This window comes from Leptodactylus fuscus, chromosome 7 (genome assembly GCF_031893055.1).
Source record: "Leptodactylus fuscus isolate aLepFus1 chromosome 7, aLepFus1.hap2, whole genome shotgun sequence".
Classification (NCBI taxonomy): Eukaryota; Metazoa; Chordata; class Amphibia; order Anura; family Leptodactylidae; genus Leptodactylus; species Leptodactylus fuscus.
Window position 1 is genome coordinate 125,145,881 of NC_134271.1, and position 15,086 is coordinate 125,160,966.

General features: G+C 41.7%; 1 protein-coding gene across 1 annotated transcript in view; it reads left to right on the forward strand.

The window, feature by feature from the left end:
* AKAP6 (A-kinase anchoring protein 6) overlaps positions 1-15,086 on the forward strand; it is a 175,902-nt gene that overhangs the window by 30,775 nt on the left and 130,041 nt on the right. The gene's annotated exons all lie outside the window — the stretch shown is intronic.

Genomic DNA, 15,086 nt, shown 5'->3' on the forward strand with positions numbered 1-15,086 from the left:
AGATTTGGGGAAGTATAATGAAGTATGTTGGCTAGCTAAACCTTAAGGCCGGAGCCCCACGTGGCGTAAACTCCATGGTTTGCCCATGGTGGAAATGCTGCAGAAAAAAACACCCCATTTTACAGTCACTGTGTAGTGGAATCCCAGCCCCACAGTGCGGGAAAGTATACGCTTTGGATATGTTGTGATTTTCCAAAACCATCGCCGATTTGGAAATTGGATTTGGAATATTAGTATAATTGAATCAGAAAGTCCACAGAGGAAACCTCTGTGAACTTTCTGTACTGTGGTAAAACTGTGATGTATTGCCACAGCGGTTTTTCTCGCAGCGCTTTTTTGCTGCGGGGAACTATGTGGGGCCTTAGCCTAAATAAGTATTTAGCCTTCCCTATTACTATGAGTTTCCACATGTTCCCTGTAATGGCATAGGACAATAGATTGGAGATCTCTGTAGCCTGTGATGTCCTGCGCTGCACATCTGCAAATCTGTTATTTGAGAGGTTGGTAATCTGGTCATATAAAAAGTGGGTTCTTTGCTAGAAAATCACTTATAGGGGATCTTCCATATAAAAATCTCTTGAAGAGCCAGTTATTTTTTTTGTCAAAGTGCAACCTTGCTGCTAACAAAATCAATTTCATTGCCCCCCATGCGTGGCCATGTCTACCAGAGCAAGTGTTTTTGCTCCTGGTCACTACTCAGCATCACCCCAAACATAAAGATCGGCCATGTCCTGATGTGCAGCAGTCGTAAGAAAGAATAGGAGTTCTAGGAGACTCAGCCGCACCCTGGTGCACCGAATAGCTCATTTGCATATGGATTAAAAGCTTATTTTCTTGGCAGCAAGACTGCAGTATGACACAAGACCGGCATGTCACTATACCACTAGATGTTTGTAGTACACAACTTTTTTCTGGTAAATTTAGAGCTTGGTTCTTGAAAAAATGTAAGGACGTTGTACCCAATCCCATCTGGATGGGTCTGGGACTGATGGAGTGGACTAGACAAACAGATAACCTAGCCAAAATTGAAGGCACAAAGCAAATCAAAAGTAGTATATGGAGATTTCATCACCCTATATATGTCTACAGTAAGGTATGGTGCATCAGGTGGGTATTTTAGCTCTAATGTAGCTTACACGGCCATGGCTCCATAGTCTTCTGAGGATGTCCTCATTTGGTTTACATAGGGGTACTTTGCAGAGTACATCTCTGAGACTTGTTGGGCCATGGACTAGCTAGTCTATGTATCCCATGTATTTGTGCATCAGTGCCTTCGGGGCAATAAAGAAGTTTATTAAAGATGGTGGATACTGTACCACATCATTGAGGTCTTTAGATGCTGTCGTTTGTGGTAGGCCTGAAATGTTGTAATAGTCCTGCTAACTCGCTGACCGTAAGAGATCTGGCGGTGTAGTGTAGTCATGTCAGAAGATAAAAACCACCAGACACTCTTTTATACCGGACCAAAACTTTACTAATCTTGGGTAAAATTATCAGCACCCACAAGATAAGGCCGACTTCAGCAAGCAGGTATCACTCCTGGGTCCACAGGCGACACTCCCTACCACAACCTGATACCAGGCCTCCATTCTCTCGTGCAACAGTAGCTTCTCCCGTCAGACACAGACAGACCAACTAAATGGACTGCACGGAAAGGCGCCTAGGCTGCTCTTATACCGCCAGCTTTTGCCAGACATAACCCAAGCATCATGCTGCAGCTAGCACTGGCTCATGCCACCTGACGTGACCAACAACTTCTCCCTTGGTACAACACCTCAACACAACCAATATTTAATCTCTACACATTGCATCTGCAAAGAAAGCACAGCAATATACACTTGTGGCTACTCAGAGCATGCTATCCCGCCCTTGGCAGGGACACTGTAGATAGGCATGCTTGGGCATCTTGGATAGGGACAATGTATATCACCATCTATGGCCACCAAGGTAATGTTGCCAAGGCTCAGTTGTGTATTTAGCATCATCCATGTTGCACCTGTTCTCTTTTTCACGGATCCATTCACAGAAGGGGCTCCATCTGCATCTGTCTTTTGATGTCCGTTGCTCTCATCCTGTGACGGATGACAATTGATGGTAGTGTGAACGTACCCTAGAACCTACTTATGATGTAATGGCAGTCACCTTATAAAAACAAAGAGAATGTAGACTTGTAGTTTGTAGATGTTTCTGTGATTTACTTGGTTGACCTTGGAGTGCTAGCTACAGACCATCTAATTTATATCTTTCTAGAAAATGGCAGAGGAATTGCACCGGGCAACATTTGGTATCAGTGCAGTTGTACAAGGGCTAGGTACTTATTACTCACTATGTATTGTCAGGTATACGACACAACATATATAGGATTGCATGCTATGTAGATTTGTCAGTCACGTTTGCAGAGACTCGCTAAACGGCAAAATTAAAATACTAAAGAATAGACAGGCGGCAGATAATCCCAGAATTATGCAGGAATGTAAAGTGGCGAGGCTTAGACCTGGAAATAATCTCCTATAGCACACTTGGGGCGGTTTGCTATTTATTTTTGCTTAATTTCCATGTCATCTAAATACAACCTTGTGTATGAGTTCAAGAGCCTCATCCCAAATAATGAAGGCTACTCTAGAAATGTCTTGAGTTAGACTGACATCTAGTGGTCATTGTTTGGTACTGCACATGGAGTCACTATTGCACAAATTTAATAAATACCCCTATCTAAATTCATGTCAAGCTTCATCTTGTGTTATCTCATTCTATCCAGTAGGGGGCCACAGTACAGGCAAGGCACTAGGGTTATAGTCACAATGTGAATTAAGGTCACTCTGTATGACCTTGTAACACAGCGTGCGACCGGAGAAGTGACAAATATGGCCGCTGAGCCATTGCAAAGGATTTAAAGAGCACCAGCTGTAACAAAAGAGAACAGAGGGGTTACAGTCATACGTCACAACATTTATTTCACCTATATGATTGATTTTTTTGTGCTCATATAATATTAGGGCTCATACACGTGGGGATATGGCTTATGTTGTATGGATCTGTAATATAATTAAATATATATTGGTCTACCCCCAATGAATTGGTTGCCTAAAAGTAATATCATGTTATACCTATAAACCTATCTGCAGACAACATGCTATAGGTGAGAAGGAGCGGAGCACATTCATATATCTCTCTATATTATAAAAATGAATTCTTGTCTGTCTGTCTGTTCTCTATGCACGACCAAACAACTGGACCGATCTTCACCAAATTTGGCACACAGATACTTCAGGTGTCCGGGAAGGTTTAAGACGAGGCCCCAACTCACTCGGACGTACCGTTCTGGAAATACAGCTTTCCTAATACCCTGACCCCCCCATTAGCTAATACAAACCTGCAAGTCTTTCACTCATATTCCAACTGCAATACACACGGTCACTCCACATGCACAATACAACACTGATATCCAAACTGAGATGCACACATCAGAGGATTAAATACACAGGTAAATACTCAGTATCACATGCCACATGCGTCTGCACACAGTTCCACACACCAGAGGATTAGATACGTGCGTCTATACACAGTTACACATGCTGCAGCATTAGATATGCACATCTGCGCATAGTTACACATGCCGAAGGATTAGATACGCAAGTCTTTACACAATACCGGAAGATTAGATACGCGCATCTGCACACAGTACCACACACTGGAGGATTAGAAACACAAGTCAGCACACAGTACCAAATGCCGGAGGATTAAATACGCATGTCTGCACACAGTACCAAGCGCCAGCTATTAGATACACACGTCTTCACACAAATCCACACGCCAGAGGATTAAATATGCGCCACTGCACACAATACTATACGCCGGAGGATTGGATACGCACGACTGCACACAATACCACTCGCCAGAGGATTAGATATGCACAAATGCACACAATAACACAAAGGGGAGGATTAGATACGCGCCACTGCACACAGTACAACATGCCAGTGGAATAGATACGTGCGTCAGCACATAGTACCACACGCCGGAGGATTAGATACACGGCTCTACACAGAGTACCATATATTAGAGTTTTACTCCAGGTTTCCATAGCAACCCAGCCATTTTTCTTCACTACTTTATGTCAGCCTTAAAGGGGCAGGCGCTGTGGATGACACTGTTACACAAGGTCACATACACACAGCTTTACTCCAGGTCTCCATAACAACCGATTTTTCACTGATATCCGAAATGAGATACACATGATCACATGACGCTTATGGATACACACAAACAATATACAAAATACATCAGTGCAAAACTGGACAATTCTTATGGGGCCACTACACAAACAAAAAGTTAAATATACCCGTATGAAGCAGGGTCCTCCTGCTAGTAGTCAAATATAGTTTTGTAGGAAAAGATTCAGTATAAGGTGCTGCACACGAATGTATACATGTGCCAGGTCTGAGGTAAAACTGCATGGACGGCACATGAATGATATCCGTGAGCAGCCTGTGCCTTCATGGGCCCATTGATTTGGTTCAGGACAGAAATAGGACCTGTCCTGAGCTTTTCCCCCAGGCTCACGGCCCCATACACGGACACGGCTAACACACTGACAAAGTACATCTCTGTATGTAGTCATACCGCCCACTGGACTCCTAAGCATAGAATAAGCAGGGGTGTAAATAAAGTTATACTGAATCATTTCCCATAAAACTACTTATCAATATATTTAGCTCTCCCTGCCCTATAAATGCCCTATGCTGCTTACAATTGTAATAGATTTTGACACGGAATCCACCTCAAAATCCGCTGCCAAAAACGGCTCCCATTGACTTTAATGGGAGCCGCTCACTTCTTTTTTCCGCTAGCTAGTAGCGGGAAAGAGAAGCGACATGCCCCTTCTTACCACGGATTCGGCGGCTGACTCAGCCACGGCATCTGCGGCGCGAGACTCCTTCCCGATTAGGTTCATTCATTCGGGCCTAATCCGGGGCGGATGCCATGACAGGATACCGGTGCACTGCATCAGCATTCCGTTGCAGCTAGACGCGCAGTATGTTCACACACAGAATCCATTTTCCGCTGGGTGAACATACCCTTTTGACCATTAAATTGATAAATGCAAATGTATTTTTTTAGATCGCAATGGTAATGTTGTCCAAGGGGGCCCATGCTACCATAGGGCCTGATGCAAGTGCGCTGTTGGTCCTATGGTCAAAGTGACCCTGGCTGCATCTTAGGGACATAGTTTCGGTGCTTCACTTCATTTCCTCATATAGACGATGTTTGGCATGTTTATGATGAATATGATTTGGGGGTAAGTTTTATGCCCTTTAATTGGGATTAGAGATGTCACATGAGGAGTCCGATCTGACATATGTGTGATTTTAATAAACAATTAGATAAAAACATTACTTAATATACATTAAAATATGAATAGCTTTTAATAATCTTTGCACTTATAAGCACTATTTATATTTATATCTATCTATATATCTATCTCCTATCTATCTATCTATCTATCTATCTATCTATCTATCTATCATCTATCTATTATCCTATCTATCTATCTATCTATCTATCTATCTATCATCTATCTATTATCCTATCTATCTATCTATCTATCTATCTATCTATCATCTATCTATTATCCTATCTATCTATCTATCTATCTCCTATCTATCTATTATCCTATCTATCTATCTATCTATCTATCTATCTATCTATCTATCTGTCTATCTATCTATCTATTATCCTATCTATCTATCTATCTATCTATCTATCTATCTATCTATCTATCTATCATCTATCTATTATCCTATCTATCTATCTATCTATCTATCTATCTATCTATCATCTATCTATTATCCTATCTATCTATCTATCTATCTATCTATCTATTCTATCTATCTATCTATCTATCTATCTATCTATCTATCTATCTATCTATCTATCTATTATCCTATCTATCTATCTATCTATCTATCTATCTATCTATCTATCTATCTATCTATCTATCTATGCATCTATCATCTATCTATTATCCTATCTATCTATCATCTATCTATCATCTATCTATTATCCTATCTATCTATCATCTATCTATCATCTATCTATTATCCTATCTATCTATCTATCTATCTCCTATCTATCTATTATCCTATCTATCTGTCTATCTATCTATCTATCTATCTATCTATCTATCTATCTATCATCCTATCTATCTATCTATCTATCTATCTATCTATCTATCTATCTCATCTATCTATTATCCTATCTATCTATCTATCTATCTATCTATCTATCTATCTATCTATCTATCTATCTATCTATCTATCTATCTGTCTGTCTGTCTGTCTGTCTGTCTGTCTGTCTGTCTGTCTGTCTATCTATCTATCTATCTATTATCCTATCTATCTATGCATCTATCATCTATCTGTCTATCTATCTATCTATCATCTATCTATTATCCTATCTATCTATCATCTATCTATTATCCTATCTATCTATCTATCTATCTATCTATCTATCATCTATCTATTATCCTATCTATCTATCTATCTATCTCCTATCTATCTATTATCCTATCTATCTGTCTATCTATCTATCTATCTATCTATCTATCTATCTATCTATCTATCTATCTATCATCCTATCTATCTATCTATCTATCTATCTCATCTATCTATTATCCTATCTATCTATCTATCTATCTATCTATCTATCTATCTATCTATCTATCTGTCTGTCTGTCTGTCTGTCTGTCTGTCTGTCTGTCTGTCTATCTATCTATCTATCTATTATCCTATCTATCTATGCATCTATCATCTATCTGTCTATCTATCTATCTATCTATCTATCTATCTATCTATCTATCTATCATCTATCTATTATCCTATCTATCTATCTATCTATCTATCTATCTATCTATCAGTATATTTAGATTATCTATCTATCTATCTATCTATCTATCAAATCAAATCAAAAAAGCTTTATTGGCACGTCCGAATAGATATTTGGCATTGCCAAAGCTAGTAGAGTGTGTGTGTGGGGGGGGGGGGGAGATTCGGGTGGGTGAGTGGTGGGTATGGGGGGGGGTGTGGTTTGGGGTATAACAGTCCATGGAGTCTCGTCTTCTTCTTAGTTGGTGACCGCTATATGGGGAGGTGGGGTGGGGCGGGGCGGTTGGTTTGGGGTATAACAGTCCGTGGAGTCTCATCTTCCTCTTCGTTGGTGACCGCTATATGGGGAGGTGGGGGTGGGGTGGGGCGGGTGTATTGGGATAAATATAACAGTCCGTGGAGTCTCATCTTCCTCTTATTTGGTGACAGCTGGACACGTATTGGGCAGCGATCTCCACAGTGGCCTCTTCTTCTCCCAGTAGGATGTAGAGTTTCCTCTTCTCGTTTGCAGATATGAAGTCTGGGATGTGGGCAGAGAGTCTTTGGTAGTAGACGGCCCTCACAGCTGAGTATTTGGTGCAGTGTAGCAGGAAGTCGGTCTCGTCTTCTAGGGCCCCCTGGTCACAGTGCTGGCACAGTCTGTTCTCCCGTGGCTTGTACGTCTGCCTGTGTCGCCCTGTCTCTATCTCTAGGTTGTGGGCGCTCAGTCTGTACCGGTTTAGGGTCTGTCTGTGTTTGGGGTGGCGTATTCTCTCCAGGTAGGTGGCCATGGTGTAGTCCCTTTGTAGGGATTGGTACACGGTGAGTTTCTTGGAGTTATTTATTTCGTTTCTCCATTCTTCAATGTACCGCTCTCTGTTTGCCTCTGTGGTCACCTTTATTTTGGCCTTGATTATCATCTGTTGGTGTTTTTGGTTTGGTGGTTGTCTGTTTGGTTGGTGAGTGTCTGGTTTGCTCAGGTGGCTTAGCCATGCTTGGTGGTGGTAGGAGTCAGGCTTGCTCCCCTGGATGTGTGCCTGGAAAGCTAGCGCCCTCTTCTGTATGGTGAGCCATAGGGGGAGTCTGCCTAGCTCAGCCCTGCAGGCCATGTTGGAGGTGTTGCGATGGACATGGAGCAGGTATTTGCAGAACTCCAGATGGAAGTTCTCTGTTGGGCTGGAATCCCACTTTGACTGGTCTGGGTAGGTGGCTGGGCCCCAAACCTCGCTGCCGTAGAGAAGGATGATGACTGCGTCAAATATCTTCAGCCAGACCCTCACTGGTGGTTTGAGGTGGTACAGTTGTCTTCTGATGGCGTAGAAGGTTCTGCAGGCTTTTCCTTTCAGGGTTTCTATTGCTGCTTTGAAGCTTCCTAATTGGCTGAGCTCCAGCCCCAGGTAGGTGTAGCTGTTGGTTTTCTCCAGTGTGGAGCCGTTCAGTGTGAATTGTGGGGTGGAGGCTTTATTGTGGCTCTATCTATCTCCTATCTATCTATCTATCTATCTATCTATCTATCTCCTATCTATCTATCTATCTATCTATCTATCTATCTATCTATCTATCTATCAGTATATTTTGATTATCTATCTATCTATCTATCTATCTATCTATCTATCTATCTATCTATCTATCTATCTATCTTTCTATCATCAGTATATTTAGATTATCTATCTATCTATCTATCTATCTATCTATCTATCATCTATCTATCTATCTATCTATCTATCTATCTATCTATCTATCTCCTATATCTATCTATCTATCTATCTATCTATCTATCTATCTATCTATCTATCTATCTATCTATCTATCTATCTATCTATCTATCTCTCTCTCTCTCTCTCTCTCTCTCTCTCTCTATCTATCTATCTATCTATCTATCTATCTATCTCCTATCTATCTATCTATCTATCTATCTATCTATCTCCTATCTATCTATCTATCTATCTATCTATCTATCTATCTAGGTCTGTATTAACCCCTTACCTCTGCTGTGCAGCGTATGACAGGGACCAGATGTAGGTGCCATATTTAGGTGAGAGGACTGCAATATATTTAGTATCAAAAGTGATCTCTGCTTTGTGGAGGAGTCGACTGGTCTGTAATATTTTGGATGAGCTTCTTACTAGTCCCTTATCCTACAATAGAAAAGAGACATGACATCCCGGGGGGTGGGGTACAGCACTACATTTAGAATAGAGTTTGGGTTTTTGCTGGTTATATTTCTGTATTTTTAGCTCTAGCCCGGAAAGTGGTGCTTTAAATATCCACTCACTGCCAGTTTACATACATTTGTGTGGTGCATTTTCTGTTGAAACTTGGGACATTAGCTTGGCATTGATGTATTGCGGAAGGTGGGTCTATTGGAAATTCCATAAATATCTGCCACTGAATTTTTGACTTCCACTTACCTACTAAAGAACAGTATTACACACAAGTATGTGGACAGAATTGCACCAGGCCCTATGACAGGAGGGGCCCTTCTCAATGTGACAGTGTTGGTGAGTCCCGATTACAGCTACATGCACCATTGGCTAGTGCAGTCTGATGTAGGAAGTCACCATAAGCACTGGGCCACAGACAGCACTAGAGCGGTAGGGACATGTTAATGTGTTATGTGTTATGGCCCACTGAGGGTTCATTATACTATACAGGGCCATTGCAGTGGCATTTGACTCTGTGATGGGCTACCGAGGGGGCATTATATTGTATTGGGGCTAGTAAGGAGGTATTATACTCTGCAAGAGCCACTAAGGGGCATTGCACTATGTGGAACCACTGAAGGGGCATTATACTGTGCAGGGGCCACTAAGGGGGCATAATACTTTGTGCAGACTCCTTAGGGGACATTATACTGTGTGGTGGAGGCATTGTCACTCTATGCTACCAATTGAAGAGAACTGTTACTGTGTTAAGGCACAAAGGGACATGATAGGAATAGCGGGGTCAAAGGGAACATGGGCAGGGTTAAGGGCACAGCTTAAAACAAAATAATTCAAACTAATCCGCCTTTGTGTCCTCTGAAAATTGGGAGGTATGTCTAAGTGGTGACGATGGGGAGGCCACTTATGGAACCTTTTCACTGGACTCACCAATGTGTTACTACAGTCATGGTTATGGCCCTGCTTTGTGAATACCTTATAGCCTTTAGACAGTCAAATGTACTTCTTTTTCACACCCCAAAAGGTACCGGATTACAGGGTGGATTTCTCTGACATAGATTTGATGTTGGATTTGGCCATGGGTGGTGGAAAATCCCCACAATATCTGCATGTACAGCATATTATGCAGCGGTATTTACTGCGGATTTCACACCCCTCGATAAAGAGTAGTGAAAACCGTAAAATAAATTCACATGCTGCAAATTTTAAAATACATAAGTCAATTTATATGCAAAAAAAAATTCCAGCATTTCATCTGCTTTAAAGGTAATGTATCACATTGTGGATTTGCCTCCAAAACTTGCATGCAATTGCATACACTAGGTACAGGGTATTTTTAGTGTTACAGTCCTATGAAAAAGTTTGGGCACCCCTATTAATCTTAATCATTTTTTGTTCTAAATATTTTGGTGTTTGCAGCAGCCATTTCAGTTTGATATATCTAATAACTGATGGACACAGTAATATTTCTGGATTGAAATGAGGTTTATTGTACTAACAGAAAATGTGCAATATGCATTAAACCAAAATTTGACCGGTGCAAAAGTATGGGCACCCTTATCATTTTATTGATTTGAATTCCCCTAACTACTTTTTACTGACTTACTGAAGCACAAAATTGGTTTTGTAACCTCAGTGAGCTTTGAACTTCATAGCCAGATGTATCCAATCATAAGAAAAGGTATTTAAGGTGGCCAATTGCAAGTTGATCTCCTATTTGAATCTCCTCTGAAGAGTGGCATCATGGGCTACTCAAAACAACTCTCAAATGATCTGAAAACAAAGATTGTTCAACATAGTTGTTCAGGGGAAGGATACAAAAAGTTGTCTCAGAGATTTAACCTGTCAGTTTCCACTGTGAGGAACATAGTAAGGAAATGGAAGACCACAGGGACAGTTCTTGTTAAGCCCAGAAGTGGCAGGCCAAGAAAAATATCAGAAAGGCAGAGAAGAAGAATGGTGAGAACAGTCAAGGACAATCCACAGACCACCTCCAAAGAGCTGCAGCATCATCTTGCTGCAGATGGTGTCACTGTGCATCGGTCAACTATACAGCGCACTTTGCACAAATAGAAGCTGTATGGGAGAGTGATGAGAAAGAAGCCGTTTCTGCACGTACGCCACAAATAGAGTTGCCTGAGGTATGAAAAAGCACATTTGGACAAGGCAGCTTTATTTTGGAAACAAAAATTGAGTTGTTTGGTTATAAAAAAAAGGCGTTATGCATGGCATCCAAAAAGAAACAGCATTCCAAGAAAAACACATGCTACCCACTGTAAAATTTGGTGGAGGTTCCATCATGCTTTGGGGCTGTGTGGCCAATGCCGGCATCGGGAATCTTGTTAAAGTTGAGGGTCGCATGGATTCCACTCAGTATCAGCAGATTCTTGAGAATAATGTTCAAGAATCAGTGACGAAGTTGAAGTTACGCCGGGGATGGATATTTCAGCAATACAATGATCCAAAACACCGCTCCAAATCCTCAGGCATTCATGCAGAGGAACAATTACAATGTTCTGGAATGGCCATCCCAGTCCCCAGACCTGAATATCATTGAACATCTGTGGGATGATTTGAAGCGGGCTGTCCATGCTCGGCGACCATCTAACTTAACTGAACTTGAATTGTTTGTCCAAAATACCTTTATCCAGGATCCAGGAACTGATTAAAAGCTACAGGAAGCGACTAGAGGCTGTTATCTTTGCAAAAGGAGGATGTACTAAATATTAATGTCACTTTTCTGTTGAGGTGCCCATACTTTTGCACCGGTCAAATTTTGGTTTAATGCATATTGCACATTTTCTGTTAGTACAATAAACCTCATTTCAATCCTGAAATATTACTGTGTCCATCAGTTATTAGATATATCAAACTGAAATGGCTGTTGCAAATACCAAAATATTTAGAACTAAAAATGATTAAGATTAATAGGGGTGCCCAAACTTTTTCATAGGACTGTATATACTTGTCCTCATACAGTGGTGGCCATTCCTAAACTCAGATCATCCCATATAAAGTGCCATCTATATGGCCCCCTATGGAGTGTCAGCCACATATCATCCACAGAATTTACCTGCCTCAGCTCGACCTACACAGTGGACCCAGAACATCCCTGCTAAGTATGGAATACATGGGGGTTATCAGTGTTAAAATGTGGATCCTTGGGCCAGATACAATGATTCTGGGGGCCCAACCTCCAATATCCCCCAGGAAACAGACCATTGCACCCTTCAAATGTGCGTGTTCTCTGGTGGCCCATTATTGTGTTAGAGTCCAGGCCCTAAACGATCACCTAGTACTCTAGTGGGCCAGTCCAACACAGTGGGTCATGACCATCCTAAAACTGTTGCTTTATCGGTAGATAGAACATCTGCACTGCTTCAATTTGGTTGTGGTGTTTTCATCTCAGCCTGTGCATGGTGATCTCAGGACCATACATGACCATGGAAGCCCCATGTGACAATCTCCTGAGTATCATAGGAGGTCTGTGCTAAACACAGGCTTTTCCATATTCAGCTAGTTGCAGCCAATGATTCATAGCTGAGGCGTGCCTTAATGGATGGCGGTCATAATATAGCAATGAGCATCCAACAACTTAATGCTACTATTACGCCATGACAATTGCTGTAAGTCACATCACCATCTTAGCAGGGTGGGGGGTAAGGAGCAGCAAGCGAATGACTAAGGATGTATTTCCTCCCGTAATTCACATTACAATGGCATACAATACATTAAAGGGGAGCACCGGCCCCTCCATTTTCACATTGATATGCAGAATGAATGAACAGTTTATTGTTACACATTACTATACAAATATATATCATAAAAAGAGTTGATGAAGTCTCGAAGCCTTAGAATGAGGATATTACTGTAACTCGCCTAGCACTGTATTTATATCTGTGTAAGTAGTTTTGTAATGGACTCTCAAGGGCACCCTGAAAAACCAATAAATGTCAATTGCTGAGTCAACCCTAGCGCTGCTTATAGCTATCAACATATATTAGAAGTCATTTAATAGAGACATCGATGTCCAAGGAGGACATAAAATGTGGTACAAGCTAACTCAGACAAGCATGCGACAATCAAATGGTGTTAAAGGGGTATTGTCCTATTTATTGTAAAGTGGGGACATATTGTTAGGATAAGATTTTGAGGATCCAACGTCTACGACCACCAACGTCTACGACCACCAATCCTAAGAATGAAGAGACTGCAGCACTGATTTAGCACTGTGTCTTTTCTGAATTTTCTCTACTGACAACCAACTTCCCTATATAAGGCCCTGGCTTAAAGGGATTTGATCATTAAAATCACATTTTTAATCGATCACACGTAGGAATAGCCTTAAAGGCTATTCTTCTCCTACCTTTAGATGTCTTCTCCATGCTGTTGTTCGGTAGAAATCCCGTTTTTGTCTGTATGCAAATGAATATGAATGGTGCAAATGAATGGTGTCCCCATTGCTGCAAGAGAAATCTCCAGCACCGCCTCCATCTTCTTCAGGCCCCAAGGAAATGGCTGTGTAAGCGGCCATTTTTCTTGTGGCCGCGGGCATGCGCTGTCTGCCTAGAATTTTGAACCCAACTCCGAAGAAGACGTGCAGAGAGGTTGTCCCTGAAGAAGATGGAGGCGGCGCAGGAGATTTATCTCGCAGCATTGGGGACGCCCCCAGTGCTGTTTGAACGCTGGGGCCCGTCCCCAGTGCTGCGAGAGAACTCATTTGCATACCGAAGAAAAACCAGGATTTCTACTGAATGGTGGCACGGAGAAGACATCTAAAGGTAGGAGAAGAATAGTCTTTCTCAAGGCTATTCCTACATGTGATTGCCAAAAAAATGTGATTTTAATGATAGAATCCCTTTAAGAAGCTGGAGAACTAAGCAAGGATCTTCTGTAGATATAGTCTTGCTCCAATCCTTCTGTCTCTTCATGTAATCCCAGACAGACTGGATGATGCTGATGAGAAGGGAGATCTGTGGGTGCCATGTGATCATTTCCAGGACTCCAAAGGGCTAAGGTCACACCAAATATTGATGGCATTTAGATTTCTCTTTTCTCCTTGTTGTTAATTGACAAAAATAATATATTATCACTTCTATTTCTAAAAGCATTCTTATGCCAGGTTCACACCTGCAGTTGGGTTTCCATTCTTCAGGTCCGCCCCGAAAAATGGAAAACTGATCTGCTTAAGAAGTGGTTACCCGCGGAAACCTGCGGACCCCATAGACTATAATGGGATCCGCTGGGCCTCTGTCTTAAAAATGTGGAGAGAAAAATCCAGAACTTTTCTCTCCGCGGATTCCAAGCACTGGTGTGAGCCCAACATTACATTTCAGCATTTTTTTCCACACCTGCCTAAAACTTTTACACAGCACTGTAGCTAATATTATGTTGATATTAATAACATAGCTATTGAGCTATGTACACTCCAGCGTGAGTCAGTATTAGTGTTACATATTTCAGCGTAATCTGAATATTACCGAGCGGTGAAGCACAGATTCGTGTATCTTTCCACTAACATGACAGTGAATTGTGCCAGCCTCCCAGGCTGCTTTTGGATGAAGGGTCTCTCCCATCTTCTATCACATTCCCCTGAGTGAGAAATCAGCTCCTAAAAATAGTCCTGGGGAGGGGCATTGAAGGACCAGCCTCGCCGAAGTCATGGTTCAGACTCAGGGCCCTTTCCGACTCTGGGACAGGCCCTAAATCCCAGGCGTGATTGACAGACCAGGTGTGGAGGCGTCAATGGTGGCCAGGTAGGGTCCATGTGCATTATTTTAGGTACATACGTTGGCAGTTGTTCTAAGGGGCACTGACGGGGGTCGTAGTGGAGGCTCGATGACTGTAATTGTCTGCAGGGTGTTTCCAGAATCCTTATTGTAAACTTATTTGTCGGAAATTCTATTTAATAAGGAGAAAATTCAGGGTATTTCTGCAGCACGTGTGTACGGCATTGTGTACTGGGGAAAGATCAATGGATGTCTTACAAGCTTGGATATGTTAAAGGGAAATGTAAAGAGTTGTCAGTAAAGCCTCACACAGTGTGAGCAATTGAAACAGC